The 20666-nt window shown below is 48.0% G+C and overlaps 1 protein-coding gene across 23 annotated transcripts in view; it reads right to left on the bottom strand.

The window, feature by feature from the left end:
- ptprsa (protein tyrosine phosphatase receptor type Sa) overlaps positions 1-20666 on the bottom strand; it is a 159377-nt gene that overhangs the window by 100564 nt on the left and 38147 nt on the right. The window contains exon 1 of one of the 23 annotated variants that reach the window (XM_029000495.1): positions 17910-18157. The exons of the other annotated variants lie outside the window; for them this stretch is intronic. The gene's annotated coding sequence lies outside the window, so the exon portion shown is untranslated. Of the gene's footprint in view, positions 1-17909; positions 18158-20666 lie in introns of those variants that run through there. 23 annotated transcript variants of the gene reach the window in all.

Genomic DNA, 20666 nt, shown 5'->3' with positions numbered 1-20666 from the left:
CACAGTAACGTTGAGTATCTCCTCAGAAGGTGTTTCTAGGCCTGTTTCGTAATCAGTTTAAACCGACGCCACGGTTTCCACTCAGGCCTCTGGTGTGTGTCCGAGTGCGGGTGACTACGTGAGGTGTGTTTGTGAGCTACACAGAACTAGGGTGTGTATTTTTGGCAGCACTTGGGGGTTGTTCCTTGCCGACGTTTCGGACGTGTCCACTACAGCGACAGAAGGCCAGATAATAATACAGTCACCTGTTGCCAGAAGCAACTCGCTGGTCTCTCGGCAGGCTGCCGCACTCTGGAATTTTACGAGCTCGTCTATTCGCAGAACGTGGAACGGGTAGGGGCTCTAGGCCTCTAGGCAGAGGCTTCTTCTCCCCATGGATGGTGATTGGAAGCACCCACATCCTTGTGAAAGGTGGGACTAAAATAAAACGAGAAATAAAAACTAAAAGGCGTCTGTCCTTGTCTGATTGGAGGACGTCTTAACCCCATAACCGGCTGATGGGTGGGCGGGGGTGTTTAATGTGGTTTCATTTCGAGCTAATGGGGAAGAAGATCCCCCTCCCCCCTGTCCCTCCCCCAATCAGAGGGGACATGAGAATTGAGTGGCCATGTGTGAGCGTGTGCATGACCAAGCAAATCGTAACAGGCCCCATGAGGCACGCGGTGTGCACGGGGACTGCAAGATGGGACATTACCGATGCAGGTGTGGAGAAAACACGCAAGTACACACACATACAGGGGACTGAGCAAAATAGATCCTTCACAGGCATTGTTCACCATTGAGCAATGCATTACATATAACATCTAACTCTTCTTCAACATAATAAATATCAACGTTATAATATTAAGTGAGATACTAATCTAATGGTATTCCCTCTCTATCTACGTTTCTACAGCTACATATACATATACACAGGCCATGCATGTTGGGACTATCCGCAGCCATTGGAGACAACAGTGGAAATTTTAGACCATCAGCCCAGAGGATCGAGGGAACTGAGAGACAGAATAGGGAGAAAGAAGGCAGAAAAGGTGAGAGACAGTTCAGTCACAGCAACACAGGGAGGTGACAAAGGTGCAAATGAGTTGGCCAGCTACGGTTCACCTCCTCCCCATGTGGCACCCTGTGTGTTTCCATAAACACAAGGAACTGTATGGAGGTTGACAGTCCCCCAAAATATCCAAAAATACCCACAATGCAAAGCTGTAGAACAGTTTTTTTCCCCCCTTAGAATATTAATGTGTGCCTGATGAAAACAACATGTGTGTCTGAGCTCAGGGGAGCAGCCCAACACCTGGTTTGGGTGAATGCTTATGGTTTGGACCAGCGTTTGCGTGGAAACCTCCCACGGTGGCCGGGGGGAGGGGCGGAGGGGTTGTGGGCGGAGCCGAGGAACAGCAGAGGGACCGGGGCTACGGGTGGCAGCCATCTCCCTCTGTGGAAATGTGAACCAGCTGTGCCATTCTGGGCCCAATCGTCCCCGGACAGATAACACTGGGCCTTTTGTCCTCCCCGCCCTGTCAGCCTGACACTCTCCAACTCTCTCCTCATTCCTCATCCCCTGCCCGCCCCCGCTCTCTCGCCGCCCTGCCACTGGAGCAGGGAAAACAGAGCTCGGCTCCCCGCTGCAAACTCTCACGCGAGTGAGAGCCAGGCAGGCACTTACGCCAACACGACAACAGACTACGTAAACGCGGCAGGTACACAAGAAGCCCCGAAACGCACTCTCTCTCACGCACCGGGCCGTTTAACTTGGTGGCGTCTCGGTTGTGTTGCTTGAACGTAAAGCCTCTGTAATGTTTCAGCATATGATTAATTCATAAGAGCGTTCTGTAGGTGTAGACAGCTACAAAAAAAGATATATATATATATATATCCTCATTATAACCCGAGGAATACTCCAACACGTCACGCCACTGGTTGATGCTGAATAATGACAGTTCCAGCGGCGACTAAAAAAGCCGCACGCACTCGACATGGCCGCCCCCCCCCTCGCTCGCAGTCGGCGCTGCTCAGCATTCCGCAGCTAGCATAAATAACGCACTTTCTCATGGCATTTTAATGAGGCTGAGTGGGAGTTGCATTGTCGCGTGAAGTCGGCCGTCCTGACTCCTGACGCTGCTTTTCCTCATGCGGCAAACAATTAACTTGCTAATGAGCTTCTGTGTGATAATCATAGCTTAAAATGCCACAAACTGAGAGCCGAACAGCAGCCGTCCACTCTAAACTGAACAGCGTATATTTTCAGCTTGGTTAGGTGCATCTGGTTAAAAAAGAAAACGCTTGTATTAACCTGTAACGTTTGGGGAGGGCCGGCCAGCTCCTGCAAATACGTATTCTGGACACCAGTGCACGCATTTCCTTGTTTATTAATTGCTTTAACCAACTCTGATTATAACCCCAAATTAACCTTGCTCGGAATAAGGAAAATCAATGTCACGCAGATTGCCATATTACCTGGAGACCATTTAGCTCACGGATGTTGTCAAGGATCTTGCACGAGGGCCACCGGGACATCCGGGCAGAGTTTTATTTATGGCTCTTTTCAATTAGGTTACTTGGTCGCCAAATGCCAATGAGCTTTAATGGCACTTGACTGCAAACAGCTTGATTGAATAGAGCCCTTAACTTATTTATTTCTTTGTTTGGAGGAAGGTAATCTGGAGGAGACCCTGCCCCCCGTGCGGGTTTTTATCGTGGCGGAGATGTGCTGTGACAAAGCGGGGACGCCAGGAGATTTGTGACACCATTAGCCCAGCCCGACACCCCTTCACTGGGCATTGCTGGGAGCGCGGCCGAAATTTATTGGGATGTTCCCCTTGTCAGCGAGCATGTTTTTAACTAAACGACTCCGGCGTTGGGAGCAATTAGCAGGCCTGCTGAAAGCGCCATGGCAGCCACTGTACTGTGAATGGCAAGCCTTTGCTGCCATTTCATTAATTGCGAGGAGCCTGAGCTTGGTCTCCATGCTTCTCTTTGCGTGTGAGCCCACCCACTGTACACACACACACACACACACACACACATACACACACACTGACGAAACCAACCACACACAAGGGCTGAAACGTCAATAAATCTACAGTGCGACTTATCCTAATTCCATTACGGGCACTACGCACCAGCCACTTACGCTGGTGAGCATTTGCAAGTCAAGTGGTTCGATTCAAATTCAGCACTGCCAGTAGCGTGCTGATAACGTCTCCCTCAGGGCCTTAAATAACATTGATTGATAAAGGCAAAAAAAAATTCGCACAGACATGACCACGTAGGAACGGGCCCCGTAACCACGATCTGGGAAGACACAGCTGAGTCGCCTGGAGGGGGCGGGAGGGAGGGCAAGTCCAGGCAGAGTGGGGCATCTCTGCAATAAGCACTAGACCCCGAGCAGGGTCGCCCCATCACGCTTTTAAACACGGACGACTGACACGGCGCTTCTCAATTACGTCGCGCAATGGTACAGACACCGCTGCCCAGGCCGGAGCGACGGAGCCAAGCCACTCGCCGCAATACAAAAGTGGCTCGGAGGAAGACGTGCCGGGGAGCCAGAAACAGCGGGAGCATGGGAGAGAGGTGCCACCTGGCCTGTTTTGTCCTGAATCTCCCGTATCCTGCTTTTTTTTTCTCCCCGTTTTTCGGGAATTCCCTAACACCGGGGACAATTTTAGCCATGGCCGTTCTGGAGACAATAGCCAGATGCAAAGGAGAAAAACACAAATGAAGGGCTTTCATAAAACCCCAAAATTTCCTCCTGTTCCTGCCGTTCTTTCATCGTCACCCGAGGCAGGCTCTAAAAATAGCCAGGGAAAAGAAAACACTGCTTTTGCCGGAGCGCTGTGGAGGACTTGGGCTGACATTGAGCTGATGAAAGGAGGAAATTTTACAGCACGGGGATTTAAAAATTCCACGTGCCTCCTGTTCCAACTCACCGTGCTCAGGTAGCGTTATCACTCGTTTCAGTGTAGAAGTGCATTAAACCCTCCTACAGAAGTTGTGTCCCAGCACAATAGGGCTGCATGAAGGATGGCATAAGAGGAAAAAAAATGATCTTCAATATCTGGGAACAGCAGCAGACGATTTTGCAGCATTTACAGCCAAACAGACGGTTCATAAAGCAAAATGTCCAAATGACCTCATGTGGCACCAAATGCACTCTGTTATGAGAGTTTGGAGGAGGAGGGGGGAGGTTAAGGTCCGAAAAACCTCCATTCTATGGAATTTTCAATTTTGTTAAGGATAACAAAACCTGCATTTAACCAAACAGAGGTCTACACTGTTTGTGTCATGGAAGAATAGTAGACGAGAATGTACATGAATTAATAATCATCTCTGGCATTGTAGATCCCGCACAGAGCCAGCAGCATCCAACTAACAGCGGAGACACCCTGTCCCCTTAACCTCCGTCTCTCCCTTGCATTCCAGAATAAGAGGAGGGCCGTGAAATGACTTCCTGTCTGGCCCCCCGTGATGGAGGCAGGGGTGCGGAACGGAGTGCCAAGCCAACTCCGGCGCTTCCAGGAAGCAAGGCAAGTATTTATAGAGGGGTCCCAGTTGTGGCGTCGGCACCGGCCAGGTGGAGTGGGTCAGCGGGGCCGAGACAAGCGGCAGCCCTACAAAGCCCCAGTGGGTGATGAAGAATGAAAATAAATTGGGGAGTCGGTGAGGCCAAGTGATGGCAGGAACTGAATTCATAATGACGTGAAACAGTGAGGGAAAAGTAGCAGAGGGAGCAATTTTAAAGGACTTTATTGGAACCATAGAAGGAATCCATGGCCTCTCTGCATGTGACAACATATATATTGTATGCTGAATAAGATGGATTAAATACTAGCAGTTTGTGCAGGCCTTTTTATAATAATAAAAAAAAATTCATTGAATTACCCAGTAACACGCTGTCTATACGAATATATATCGTATAGACTTGTCAGGATTGCCTGCAGCTGGGCTCCACACCTGTCTCCAATCCTGACGCCCCATAAATGCCGTATGTTTCCGCCCCTTCTAGGTCTCCGGCATTTTTGTGAACTTCAGTTGGCAACAGTGTGCATGTTGGTAATTTGAGTTCTGGCAATCGCCACATGCCTTCGGGTTAGTTTGTGTTCTTTGTTTAAGTTAAATCGTTTTCGGCCACCGCGCCCGTCTTTATTTGTGTTTATTGTTTATTTAATAATAAAAACCCCTTCCCAGTATGTCAGACCTCTGCGCATCCTTCCACCGTAAGTCCGTAGTCATGACAAGACTATAGTTACACTTTCAGAAATGACTGTAGTCAGTGTCTGCGAATCATATGTTTTTCATATCATATCATGTTATGATTAAACCTAATCACCCTGCACAAATGCATAGTCATATCTTCATCGTCAGGCGTTCGTCCATAACTGCCGGTGAGCAAATTGAGTTTAAAACAGGCAGTAGACAGGTAGGGGAGGGAGATGAACCGCACCATGCACCATAAACATATGGACAAAAACGGAAAATGACCAGGAAATGACCCATCAATGCAGCGTCTGTCTCTCGCGCTCCATCTATCCACTTTTGAAGCCCGTGTAAGATGGAATCTATCTTAAAGTGCAAGGCAGGGTTATAGCTCGCTCTCTCTCCCTCGCTCTCTCTCATTTCTAACTGTGCTTTGGTTCAGAAGCTCAGCGCGACTGCAAGGTTTGGCCTGTGACATCCGCATTGAAGTGACTCATTCAGCGGGGAGCGTTATCCTTTCATACATTTATCATTCATCAGATCGTCGGAGGCCAAAAGTCATCTGGAGCCGACAGTCATTTAGGGAGATGACAAGCCCCCGTCTGAATACGGGCGAGGAGGACGTAGACAGCAATGAGCAAAAATACCACGTAAAGAAACACAAAAGGCTCACATTGGCATGTAAGCCAGCGCTGTCGCTCATTTAGCCAAAGATAAAATCTTTCATTTTCATCCAAAAATCAAAGCAACAGGATTTATTTCTACTTTGAAAATGAATAGATGGGCACCAGTGGTTGGTTTCAAACATGGAGTGGTTCCAAAACGTGAATAACAAATGTGAATAACAAATAATGAAACAAGACGTGAAATCCAACAGTCGGTAAACCAGCGTCTCAAAATGTAGCTCAACAACAGCAATTTCAGGCCTGGCTTTCCTTCCAAGAAGAGCTCATGCATAAAGGGATCCCTTAAGCACAGCTGTCTGCATCAAATTTCATAAAGGAAGGAAAATTTAGTCAAGGAAAGTCGTTTCTATCATCAAAAACAGGCCAAAGAACCAACAAGAAAACCCTTAGCCCGAACCTGTTAGTAGGATCCAAGCAACACCATCACAAAAATCTCCCATCGTGTACTATTGTTTGATAGTATGGGAGGAAAATACCTTGAAAATTAGCTTGGCCAGTGTTTTGTCAAGGACCTTTTCACATAAGGATCCTCCCTTGCCAAAAGACCAATGGGGAGCCCTGAAGGCCGAGCGCGCTCCTCCAAGAAGCATTCAGGAGGCCTCCCAAAATTCCACAGACGGCAGCAAGACCAGCCTCCGCCCCCCTTTCGCCGAGGATTGTTTCAGGTACCGTAATCAAATTTCACTCCCGTTACTCCTTTTTTTTCCCCACGCGCTTGAACGGCGTCCACAAAAACGGGAGGAGAGGAGAGCTGAGAGAGAGCAGACCTTGGCAAAGGAATTCAAAAAGCCCAAAACTGGGCCAGAAAGGAAAAAAAAAAAACCCACACACAACAACAAGAAGAGGCGGAGAGGAGAAGGAAAATCAATACCCATCCGAGCGCATGGTAACACCGAAGGTGCAATTACGTTAAATGCGTTTTGTTTTACGGAGCTCCAGCCACTGTAACTTTCAGCTCGCTCAATCTTGGGGCAGAGGCAAATTAAAACATTATGACTCCCGGGGGGGAGCTCCAGAAGGCCTGTCAGGAATTTTGCTCTCCCACACACCTTCCTCCAGTGCCGGCTTGAGAGATCAACGCGTGCGACCTCATTATCTCCACGTATTTCGCCCCTGAACTCAAGGCCAGCGGAGCTGCAGGCTTTACAAACCACATTTGCTCGAGCCAGGGCCTGGAATCGGTTCAAATCCTTTTCCCTCCCCAAAAACCTGACTTCAAAAGATAAGGCAGAGAATGAGCGAGGTCCCGCTGCGGCATTCAAGAAATGCCATTAGCGGCAGGCATCCGTGCAGACGGGCCACGACTCAAGGACTTCTCACCGAATGCTTGCATCTGAACCCAATATTAGGGAAAATATACATCACTGGTGTAAAAATACATCATCAGTGGTTTCAGCCTTTAGAGAGTGGGAACAATTAACATGGCCACATCAAAGAGCCTACAATTCTGGGAGGGGGGGCTGACCCAGCCACTGACTTTGGCACTTTGGAGGCGATACTCATCTGGGAGATGTTGCTGATGCAGACATGGTGCAAGGATTAGTGGTACTAGGCGTTGGCGATCTACCATTCCTCTTCACTTTTCCTGGCAAATTTTTAATTATGCAATGGTAAGAGTTTGCAGGTTGGCTGAAACAGTCCTATTGAAAGCTACGGTTTACTGCGCTACCGTAGGAAAAATAAGCCAGCAAGGTAAGGTCAAGGTGTTCCCTGGGTGATCTGACACTAATATAGCTTGTTCCAGATACCCTGCCAAAACATATATCCCCTGTCAGCTGTTTTTACCCTATTAGCGAGTTAAAGTGCTTGTCACATGTGTACACAAATGCACTCTGCTTTAAACAAGCCTGGTCCCCACTGCAGTGCGTTTCTCCCCGACTTTGCAATGGGTTTGAAGAAAATGATATTTTCCAGAATGCACAATGACACATTTAGGTCTCTTTCAGCATAATTATTTATCTTTGTGCAATGGTGCACTACACTACCCAACATGCTTCACTTCCCCAGGAAGGTGAGCTAGTCAAAAATATCTCGGTGGCAGCGCATCAGACAATGAACTACTCCAGTGACACTACTGCTACCAGGAAACGGGCCTGGTGTCAAAAGACATCATCCAGCTGCTTCCAGATGGTGCACTCTGGAAAGAAGGAGGGAAGGGAAAACAAGAGCAGCTCCCTACCGGGGAGAAGGCTTAACCCTCAATAAACCGCGCAGCTGTCAACACAACGCGTCCATTGAAAATACAACCACACCTAATCGTTAATTACAGTTTCGGTGCTCCTGGCGCAGTGTCAAGTTGAGGGTGTTGCTCCGGGGCCTGACTTTAGTGCTCAAAGTGCGGCTCAAAGTTTTTAGTCCAATTTACAAGTATACCACCTATCCTCAAGCCTCAAGACACAAGACAACGTATTGGAGCAATGCACTCAACTCAGACTTGATTCAGTTCGATTGACGATTTTAAGATCACTTTACAATGCAGACGACTAATGATTAAAAATGTGTCATTAGTTATATAAACTGTGCCATTTTTCTTTTCAAAGCTGCATGAGAGTCTAAGTTTACCGTATGGGTAAAACACTTGAAAATGACCCAGTCCAACTTCCCTCACAACAGCGGCCACGTTTTTGCACATTGTACATTATGTAGCTTTTTTCGAGCACTTTACACACTGGCTGTCACACATTAATAGTGATTTTCAGCAGATTCACGGTGCATTTTTACAACCACAATTAGCATTGGCGTAAAATTGCTACTGTTGCTGTGTGTTGTTGCATACTGAATCTCGTTATGCTTCTCCTTGATCAAAATTACTTTTAGCCATCCATACATATAGGTGTATAATGAATTTTGAGATTAAACCTGTTGTAACCATGCTATATTCTCTGGAACCTCTTACTGGTCAAAATGGATCTATATAAATCTCTTTTTCTGGGAGTCACAACTGAGACATGCAATTAGACACGCTGGACGGCATAACTGCTGCAGGCATGCTTTCATTTAAATGGACTTCCATCCTTTTAAGATGCGTGGTGGACTGGATGTGAATGCGCACTCTCTTTTGTCTCTCAGTGTTCTGAAGTGCACATCAATGATCTGGATGTCGTAGAAACAGCTTGAGGGTAACGTTGTGAAATAGACCTTAAACTCAGAGCGGATGATAAGAAGAGTACAATGATGCACTCTCTCCATTCGGCGTTTGTCCCTCTCATGCTTTTCTCTACTTTTCCACACGTCTGTGTTTTCTCTACCGGTCAGAGCTGGCAGCGCCTCGGGGCCCCGTGCTTACACCAGACCTCTTCAGCGCCTACTTTCTCTCTCCCCCCTCCATCTCCATCTCTCTCCACCGGCCCCAGCAGGCCCTCTCCTGCCCACACAGCCCTGCCAGCGGGTCGAGAGCAACGCAATCACACAGCCGAATGACCTGCACAAGTAGGATCCGTGCCGCCACGCCAGTATTTAAATAAAAAAAAAAAAAAAACTAATATCAAAGGGAGGAAAGTGCCACTCTGTACATACAATGTGCGATGATAAAAGGCCAGGTCGTCTCCTCTTTCATGTGCTCTGCGTGCGTTCGAGTGTTTGCACGATGAATCGCTAACAACCGTGTGCGGTAACCGCAGAGGTCTTTAGGGTGCTTCCACCTATCAATTATTTCTCCGGGGTAATAACAGGTTTTTTTCCGACGTCTTTAAAGCTTTATCACAAGGTGGTGTTGAGTGGAGACAGGGGACCGTTTTACGGCAGCCTTGATTTAGACTGTTATTAAGTGCTGAAGTGATCATATCGAGGAGGGGCTTTAGAATAATAATATAGTGTGACGCCATCATTTTGCACACACATGCAATGTAAGCGGGTTTGAGTGCAGTTGCTGATGGTTTGATAGCAGCAGCTTTAAAATGGGCAGGTATGCTGTATGCTTGGATTGTAGTGAAAGTGGTACACCTGGAGGAACAATGGCTTTTCCAAAGTGCTTTATCACACGCTCTGCCCCACAACAGACATTTCAGCAGTAATGGGGTAATCGCTAATGTTCCAATTCTTGTGTTTTCTGTTTGTCAAATGAAAGTGCAAGCACAATTGCCTTTATACATATATAAACGCTATGAGCAGGCTAGACTGGTTTTGGTCCTGCTCTTGACCCACCATGGATGGTACAGATAGGTAAAGTGTAGTCTTGAATCCCAATACTCTTGCTACTGTTTAACTTTCAGTGCTGGAGGGAACAGTTTTGGTCATGCACAACACACCAAAATGTCTAAATCTGTGTAAAACTCGTGGCCTCCCATGCAGCACAAAACAGAGTCTGCAACCGAGCCGCAAAAAAAGCGCTGATTAATGTTGAATACAGCTGGCCTCTGCGCTGCCACACAGACAGCGGAGTCAGAGACCATTAACTAGAACTCAGCCTCCAACAAAGCACCACAATAAAACACCCACTTCACTCCAAAAAACGGCAGGGGTCAAGTCCACGCAGCTGTGACTCCCCCGAAAGGAGAAGAAGAAAACTAACAAAAAAAAAAAAAAGAAAAATCTTATTATCAAAGAAAAGCCAATAACGTCCTCCATTCAAACCGGCCGCGAGCTTCGCAGACAGCTACAGAACCTTCCCTCAGATCTCGGGTTACAGCTCTCATCTCCATCGATTTGTGCCAAACTCCTACTCACATGTTGCATGATGTTTGGCATGGGCTGAGAAATCGATGCACAATGCGCCCTGTGCTATCCCACCCCCCCCCACAGCCGCCACTTTGAAGTTCATGGTGCATTTAAAAAGGAAGAAATAAGCAGCTGCCATTAACAGGGGCCGAGCCTGCCTCTGCTTATTTTAGGCCCTTTCCTCTTTCATGTGCGCAAAACCCATTCTTCTGGTACCAGAAAGGTTCATGGTGCTCTTGAACTCGGTTGAGAGTCATCACCATTATTAGTCCGAATAGGACAAGCTGTCCATTGCCAACCCCCCAGGAAAGTTACTTACTTTGGAAAATGATTTCAGCCTTTAATGCTCATAAAGTGTCTGTAGATTAAATATATGCACATACCGTACATAAAAATAGGATCATCGCCGTATGCATGCCTTTGAAGATTCTACACCCCTGATTTAATCAACGCATAGCAGCCCTGGAAAAAGGTCAAAAATGTAACTTCAGGGCTTTCTGCTGAGGTGATGCATGGGTAAAGTGTAATTTTGCAGATTTCAATTATTCAGCATCTCACCATTAAAATATACATAGCCACTATTAACATTAAAAGTTCAATTTGTGAAGCTGCCTGATTGAATGCAAATGAGGCCCTTCCTCCTTGTTTCGCCACTCTAATCTCACCAAAGATTCGGATTCAGTGGAAAGAGAAACAAAACGCAAAAAGCCACCATTTCGTCATTTTTACTCTTGGCAGAGCAGACAAGGCCATCGCATGCGGCAAATTTGTTTCCATGCTGTTCTCTTTAAGCGCTCCACCACCAAACAAGACCCTACTGTGATTTACCGCGGCCGGGCCCAGTGCTTTATTGGCGGCCTGGCTCCTCCGCTTAAACAGGAATGATTCGCGCTGCAGAAAACAAGCTGAGGGCCCATCACGAAAGTAATGTTCATTGCTTGTGTTTGTGTGTGTTTGTGTGTGTGTGTGTGTTTAAGTGTGAATAAGGGTGTGTGCCATGCCAACTGCAGACTGCAGCAGGTCCCATCTTGCTGCTGATGGGAGTTTTACAGATGAAAACACAGACATGCACACAAGCACATATGCACTTGAATGAACGAGTGGATGAGTAATGTCCCCCTCTGGACAACAAACTCCTGCAACACGGCTGTCCTACTCCCCCGTCCCCACTTCTCTGTGTCCCCAAGACCCCTTCCACCCCCTTCATCTACCCTGCAGGGACCACAGATGGAGCCTGGCAGCCAATGCCACCGCCATTAGCATTCCACCCTCACCCCTGATCCCAGATGGCCATGGGTGTCTCTGAAAGCTTGGCCAGATAGGGGCACCATCACTGTGGGCACAAAAGCAAAAAGGATCCCACGGCCCCGGAGAAGCCGGATTATTACCCCCATCTCCTACTGTTAAAAAAAAAATCTTTATCCCCGACGAGCAGCCATATTCATGGCTTATCAGGGAAGCCCCATCTCCTCGCCGCTATCCGCTTTCACAGCGCGCCAGATGAGGCTGCTTAATCCAGCCGCTCCTCTTATTCGTGGACGCTATCGTCTCGGATCAGAAAGGGTGGGTCGCTGGTGAGAAGGGAGCGGGGGCCGGGTTAAGAATCTGCCCGCTTCTCACTCCCCGCCTCTCGCCGGTGCCCCCGATTCCCGGAGGGCTGATAACAAGCTGCATTACTGTCTGTGCGTTCAGAGCCCAAACAACAAGGTCAAATCGCAGAGGAAATGCAACAAAGCTAATAGGAGAGGAGCGGTGTCATTAGTCTTCTTTATCATCTTTAAGCAAAAGCTGTGCTCATCCCATACAAATCCCTCGCCTTTTTGTCCTGAACGCATATAAAAAATAAGTGGGGAATAAACGAATAATAAAATGGAGACCCCACCCTTTTTTTCCACATAATCCCTAAAGCGCAATATCGCTCAGATTGGCAGGTCATCGCTCTGACGAGACTGTATCGCTTTTAATCGGGATTATCGCCCCTGACTGAGACAGGAGGAGCTCGTTTATTTATTCCGATTAGTTCACTTTCAAATTCCCTTCACCACTTTTATATCGGTCTTAGTGGTCCCCTGATAATGGATCTGAGGTCTCTTTCAGGAAATTCAGCCATGGTGCGGAATTACAGCCACTTCGAGGCAGTCACAATCAGATTTCCCCACGACGCGCTGTTTCGGTGGGATGATGAGGAGGAGAGAGGCGGGACGAGGAGGAGAGCGGCCTGTAGAAGTGAGCGGGAATTCACTGAAATTATGTCATCGACACCATACGTCAACCACAATGTTTCGTGTAACCAGGAAGTTGTGTCTTTTTTTCCCATAAAAAAACCCAGTGGTTCTACAGCGTCCTGCGTGACGAAACAACGAAAAAAACAACGAAACAAACAAAAAAAAACACACATTTGTGCTCATTTTCTCATCAAATCACAGAGCAATTGGAATGCTTTGCACATTTGGAAGCCATGACAGTCGATGGAGTTACTTTTTATTGGAGGGGCGGGATATTCTCTGCGTGATAAAAGCATGTGAAACGGGAGGTAACCTTTCCCCTTATGATGACATAAGGGGACAAACTCAAGATCTGAACGGCAAAGTAGACTGGCCAACGCACTCTTCACACCTGACAGCAAAAAGGATCCCGCGGCCCCGGAGAAGCCGAGCAGCCATATTCATCCTTCACTTCACTTCACTTCACCTATCGCCATTTCTAGCCACTGCAGGACCATAGACAGGCTAGGGGAACTCAAATTAATGTTAAATAATCTCACAAAGTGGAATTTTCATAATAGGGGACCTTTAAGAGCCTCAATGAGAAGGTGGGGCAGGAGGGGGTATTAAGGGACTGGGTGGGGTCGGAGGGGTCATTCAATCGAGACAGACAGGATATTTTGAGGGCCAAAAGGGCCAAACGTGATATGATCTCTGCCACCATTCCAGCCAATAACCCACATGAGAAAAACAGGGAGCAAATGACTGCTCTGGGCTTCCGCCGTCGCAGGGTTTTCTTATTTAGAGGGAAATGCCATTGGCCATGCAGGCAGCGCTCGTTCACCCAGTGGCATGCATGAACCGCAAATATTCTCTTTCTTCACGACTGAAAGACATGCTTGTAATTCGCCAACAACGATGGGATGAAAACACTTTGTCTTTCACGCGCCAGTGATGCAATGTAATTTTTAGAGCGCAAGCTCAAGCGTGTGCCCTTTTCATGGAAATCATATTTTTAATATATAAATAACAAAGCAGCCCTTGCCGGCTGGCTGTTCTCAGCAGAAGAGTTATAATTAAAACGCACCGCGATGGCTGTCTGACAGGGAATCACGTTCACAAAAAGAAACCGTCTCAACCTGTCAAAAAATAAATAAATATATAATAATAAAAAAAACGTAAAGGTGCGCAGACAAAGATATAGAACAACCGCTGTAGGGAAAACAAATCAAGTGCGAACACACCCGGCCTATTTATTAACATCAAACCATCCCGTCCTTAGCACCGGGGTAAAGATACAATAAATTATACGTCTGCACAGCAAAGGGCTAATATATTTACTATGCAGTGTTTCCAAGCACTTTATAATTAAGAACTTCTGCGCAATCAATCTTCACTGTTTAGCGTCAGAGCAGTCAAAGCGGTCGACTCAGACAGGGGTAATTACTACACAGACGTGACAACAAAAAAAAAAATGTAATAAAACATAGCATCTCTGGTGCCACCATCTTGTCATTCCTAACGAAGGGAAACGTGTGGAATTGACAGGCGGGCGTTTGCTCCCGTTCGCCCCATCCGGGCTTGAGTGATGTTTCATGACCGCGACGCAGCCCTCCTCTCAGGCAGCCCCTCCCCAAATCCCACAGGCCCTTGTTTCCATGCTTGCATTACAAACAATTACCCACATCCATCATCTCTCCCCCCGAACCTACAACCAGCTGAGAGCCCCTCCCCCGGAACGACCAGATGTCCCCCGATTTTTTTGGGAAAATGGCAACAAAAGACCGGGCTTTGCCCTGCCCATCTTGCCCCCGAGCTTTCTGCTCTTCACAAAGGCCGGAGGATTAGCAGCTTTTAGCACATGAAAACCCCGTTCCCCCCTTCAACCAGTCTCAAAGCTACTCTCCTCGCCATTTATAAACACGCCACCCCACCCCCTGCTCGCCCCGTTCTCCCCTCCCCCAGAGTGCCAGGCACGGGGAGGTGGCTGGCCAACACACTGTACAGCAGTAAACCCACCACTGGTGGTAATATGATACAGTCTCGAAAAATCACTACATTTAACCCAAAGATCCACCTGGCAGTGCGAAATCGTGGTATCTGCCGCCTACCCCCCCGATGTTTACATTTACCAGACGCCCTTATCCAGAGCGACTTACAATCAGTAGTTACAGGGACAGCCCCCCCCCCCCCCTTGGAGACACTCGGGGTTAATTGTATTGCTCAGGGACACAATGGTAGTAAGTGGGATTTGAACCCGGGTCTTCTGGTTCATAGGCGAGTGTGTTACCCACTAGGCTAATACCACCCTACATTTCACATGTGTGTTTGATAATAATAATATCCCAATATCAATATATACATTTATAATATAAACGGAACGGAACCTGTGAACTCTGAGCCGCTGATTATCGCATCTATGCATGTTGTGCGGATTCAAACAAGTAGATGTCAGAGCCCCACTCTCTTGTTGCAGCTCACTGGGGGTCATAAAGCATCCAAATGTGCTGCTGAGTGGAAAATAACTAGGCCAATCACATCCCCATCACGGCAACCTCCAGCAGCGCCGACGGGGCAGCGGTCCCCCCCAAACCCCAGCAGGGCTCTAACTCAGGCCAGGGGTGCGGTGCGCTTATGACAGACCTGCATTGTCAGGATGTCCCAAGGGGAAGAGCATCAATCCCCAGCCGGCAACTGGTAATCACACTTTAACAACCCGGAGCCCGGCCCGCCGCAGACATCGGATGAGATACGAGCTGGGCGAACCAACGACTAGTCCCGCCGTCTCTTCGCGTGGCGGAAGGGTTAATTACAACCCCCCCACCAAAGAACACTAAACACGAGACGGGCGGGAGATCAAACAAATAAACAAGAGGTCTGGCGGCCTCAACGGCGCATCAAACTATCAACACACATCAGAAAGGTCCGAGGCATATCATTCGTTGGAAAGGCGGCATCTCCGAGGGGAGAGGCTTATCCCTCTCTGCGGAGCCCTTAAGCTGCTCATATAGACTAGTGCGCCGGCAGGCTGGGTAGCTGGGACCCGGGTTTTTATCAGCGAGCCTCCAGCACCGCGCTAGGCCCGGCGTACGCCCGCGGCCCTGGTGCGGAGAGCCGGCCAGGCGTGAGATGGAAATTGAACTTTGACGGGATACGGATCCCGGCTACTGTTGCCGCTGCGTCTTATCTGGACCGAGCCACCGACCCACGGCGCCCCGGCAGGCGGGCACGTGCACTGCGGCCGCGAGAACCTCAGTAAAGCGGGGAGCGCGGCAAATACGCCGGCCTGGCGGTTAAGGAAGCGGCCCCATAATCAAGAAGGTCCGCCAAGGTGCCACTGAGCAAAGCCCCGTCCCCACACACTGCTCCCCGGGCGCCTGTCATGGCCGCCCACTGCTCACTCAGGGTGATGGGTTAAATGCAGAGGACAAACTTCACTCTGTGCACCGTGTGCTGTGCTGCTGTGCATCACATGTGACAATCACTCTACTTTCTCTCACTTTTCTCACCTCCGACCCCCTCGGCTTGCAAAAACCTGCCCAAACAGGCATGCGCCGGTTCCGCGGGGCTAATCACCCTCGCTGTCCCCCTGGCCGGCACGAGTGTGTGAGAGATGAGACGTAAACCGGCCGCAAATTAAACCTCGGAGGACGGCGCCCCATTTTGACGCCAATTTGGAAAGAGAACTCGCAGTCTTGGCGTTGAAGACGGCGGCCCGAGGCGTTTCGTCCCCCCATGGATGACACACACACACCTGGCTAGCCGTAAATTCCAGCTAGCTCGACTGGAGGCAGGCGTATCAAAGACCCCCCCCCCCCCCCCCCCCAACCGCTTGGCAAATTGCACTGAAGTGCGCCGATTTAGCACTCAGGACAAATTAAGTGGCATAAACACAATTAGCGGGTGAAGTGAAGCCTTCCGGTGCCACACGCCTCTCGCTCTCCTCCCGGCAGACAACGCGGGGAGCCCAGGCGAAGCTGCTGCTAACGTTCCGCTAACGTTTATTACACCTTTATTCAGCGCTCGGTCGCTTAAGAGTTCAGGTCGCAGAAGTCCTTTCTATGGAGGTTCTCACAGCGTCAGGAGGGCATTTCAATTTTAACCAGCGAGGGGTTCGGGTTGCAACTGTTGCATCAGCCCTCACGCAAACATACAGCAGAACCTTCCGGAGACACGAAGAAAGCCTTCTTTTTTTTTTAGGTGAGATGCTATTGTTAAGAGTTGTGAGAATGCCCAGAAGACACTTGACTCTGATGTCGTCTCCTTTGATCCTTTCAGGTCTGAGGAGGTGCCACGTTGATAAGGGAGGGCAACTAAAGAACAACACACAGGCAAAGAAGTAACCGGCGCAAAATTCAACTAAACACCCCAGTGCAGGTCCCCCTGAAGACCTTTCATCATGTGTCAGGTACAACTCAAATAAATAAAAAAAAATAATAAAACCTACACGCTTTGTTCCGAAACTTTTTTTTTTTTAACATTTTCTTTCTAATTCATAACCGCTCATGCAGTTGGCACCCATGCTTATCTGGCGAGGCTTATCAAATTACGTCGAAATTACGTTTTTTTTTAATGAACATGCGTATCTAATGCGGCCTGCAAAAAAATAAATAATTGCGTGTATTTTTTTTTTTTTGTCATCTTTATCTCATCAGACAGTCGCTTTATGGCATCAACAACTGAATAAAGGGGCCAGGGAGGGCAGAAAAGTTCTTTGTGAAGCGGCTCCGCGGTACAATGGTCCATTCTACCTGCCCCACGGGCAGGGAATCTCGCTCCCCACGACCGCAGCAGCAAACCCGCAACGAGCGTTCATGACGGTTCATAACCACAAAAACAAATACAGCCGAATGCCGAGAGCCCCCGGGGCGTTATTACCGGAGGAGTCGGAAAGTCACACCGAACACAGAACGCGGCGCCACAGCCCGCTATTTACTGCGAGAGCCACGGTAAACCAGGTTTTATGTCGGTGTATATCGGCCATGGGTATATCACACGCAGATTAAACCCGAGTCCGCGTAGATACACGGGGGTAAAAAAAAAAAAAAAAAAGGAAAACTCGGGGTGAAGTGGCTCGATGTGACGGATTTCACGGTTACGTGTTCACGCGGACGCCATCGGTGCAAAAGCCGTGGAATGTTCGCGGTGTTCCGGCACCGACACTTACTTTTAGAAGAGCGCGATCGTCGTCCGATCTGCCCCCCCACCCCGGTCGCCGCTTTACGAGGGGGCAGTTGCGGGACACAGACGCGCTTTCTACCCCCCGAAAGAAAGGGCTTTAAGTTGCATCCATCCACGTGGAGTGAAGTACGTCCTAAAATCCAGAGAGTTTTTTGGGGGGAACGTGTCACAGCCCCGCCGCCTCGGCAGGAGAGCCGCTCATTCTGAGCAGGGGAGCCGGGATCCAGGGCAGAAGTTTCTCCGCGCTCGGGTTCTTTTTTCCTTCGGAAGCCCACCTCTTTCGGCGGGGGGTGGGTGGAAGGGGGGGTGTCGGGTGCCCCCGGCTTGCGGTCACGTGACCGCGCGTCTGTGAATGGCGTCGCGGAGTGGAATCAGATGCGCGTCCGGGGTCGGGCGTCATTTGAAACCTTCCCGCTCGGGCCCCACGCCGAATTGGGGAGAAGTCAGGGTCACACGGCGGCCGAGACGTTTCACAAGAAGGTGAAGAAGCAAATATTGAAAATGCCCACTGAAACTGATCTGGCCACGTGAGTCGCACAAGTTGTAAAGTAAAGTAAAGTGAAGTGATTGTCACATGTGATACACAGCAGCACAGCACACGGTGCACACAGTGAAATTTGTCCTCTGCATTTAACCCATCACCCTGAGTGAGCAGTGGGCAGCCATGACAGGCGCCCGGGGAGCAGTGTGTGGGGACGGTGCTTTGCTCAGTGGCACCTTGGCGGATCGGGATTCAAACCGGCAACCTTCTGATTATGGGGACGCTTCCTTAACCGCTAGGCCACCACTGCCCCTGGAGGTGTCTGGAGGCATATTTAAGCATCATCATCATCATCAACATATAATAATGACACTACTACTATATCAAATACTGCTATTACCACTGCTAATAAATAGGTTAATAAGTACTATAAGCTATAGCTCACAGTATAGAGATATACATTTACAATATTTATCAGACACCCTCATCCAGAGCACCTTAGTAGGTACAGGGACGGTCCCCCTGGAGACATTAAGTGTCTTACTCAGGGACACAATGGTAGTAAGTGGGGTTCGAACCTGTGACTTTGCGGTCTCCTCATTTATTCGAAAGTGTGTTTCCCACCAGGCAGGGACGGATTACGGATTAGCAAAAGTGCTTTGATTTAGAGCATGAATTGTATGACATTCAAATAATGTTCGTTATGGTACGATGTGGTTGTGCTACGTCTCTATAAACAGAGATGGGTAACCTGGTGCTAACATTAACGTGAGGTAATGGCATTAGGCTGTACTGATTTATAATTTACTGTATCAACTTAAGACACCTTCTTTTCACTTTTTCCGGCAAAAGATTTTGTCAACATCATTCTGCTTTTACAACACGGTACACCGCACTAGTTTGGACCCACAAGTGGCATGGTGACGTAGCAACTTGCCATCCCAGACAATGCTGGCGTTTTTTTTTTTGGGGGGGGCTCACAAACGTTTTGCCCAGGGGCCCAAACGACCCATAATCCATCCCTGCCACCAGGCTACTGTGTGTGTGTGTGTGTGTGTGTGTGTGTGTGTGTGTATACAGTACATAATTTTGATGCCTTCAGTGAGAATCTACCAACGTAAATGGTCATGAAAATAAAGAAAACACATTGAATGAGAGGGTGTGTCCAAACTTTTGGCCTGTACTGTGTGTGCGCTTGTGTGTATATATAAACATTATTTATAGATTAATATATGATGTTGCCACCCTAAACAATGTAATGAGGAGGACTGATATTTAAAGTGAAATATGACAGGACTCATCTCATATCAACAGTCCAGGTCAGTGGTATAAGTGTGGAGTAATTCACCTCAAGAAACCTTACATTAAGTGGACCATATAGTATCCTGCACAACGTTTTGTGTTTGTAATGATTGCATTCAAACTTTTAATGATTAGATCTCAGTTTATGCAGTCAGGATGCCCTTTATCAAACATTTAATTCCTTGATTCAGTGTAGTGGCCAATAAACTATCCATAATTGGCATTCGCTCTCCTTTTTAAAAAAACTGTATTATTAATGATACCCTTCAAAGATTTGCCAGTTTAAGCAGTAAAAAAAACACATTTGTGCATTTTTTTATTTGCCTTGATTTGCCAGAGTCTCTTATTCACAGTCGTCTAATTTAATACGTGTGATAAATCTCGCTCTGCGAACAGTGTTCCCCAGCTCAGCGTACGCAGCTTAGCCTGAGAAAATGCATTCGGTGACAGAGCACGCTGCTCAGTAATGTGTGTAATTTTATTTATGTGGTAATGATTCAAACCCAGTGTATTCAAGCTTATTTACGGGGATGGTAAATTCATACATAGGTGAAGGCAAACTGATCTCACAATATTGTCTGAAACTAGAAATATGCTTTCCAAGACTCTAAATATCTGTCATGTATGTGTAATTAGCCATTTATAAATGCAGGCTGTCTAAGAGCATATCTATTGACAGACAGATTATTGACAACTATCGCTGGCCATTTCCTGCATTTTCAAAAGATTGGGTAAAGACAAAAAAAGTATTCTTTTACTCTGGAGTCACAGGATAAGTTTGCTGGATCATAACTCACACTGTCCCTGGAGGGGACAGGCACTTAGGTTGAACATTTAATCTGAGCCCCTTCTGCTCCCTTGAAAGTACAATTTTAGAAATTGGAGTGGAGAAATTGTGTGAAAGAGGAGCCCCGAAGAAGCAGCTATGCAGTAACAGGATGGAACGGCATGCTTGGTAAG

This window comes from Denticeps clupeoides, chromosome 13 (genome assembly GCF_900700375.1).
Source record: "Denticeps clupeoides chromosome 13, fDenClu1.1, whole genome shotgun sequence".
Lineage (NCBI taxonomy): Eukaryota > Metazoa > Chordata > Actinopteri > Clupeiformes > Denticipitidae > Denticeps > Denticeps clupeoides.
This window is presented reverse-complemented; position numbering and strand designations above follow the sequence as displayed.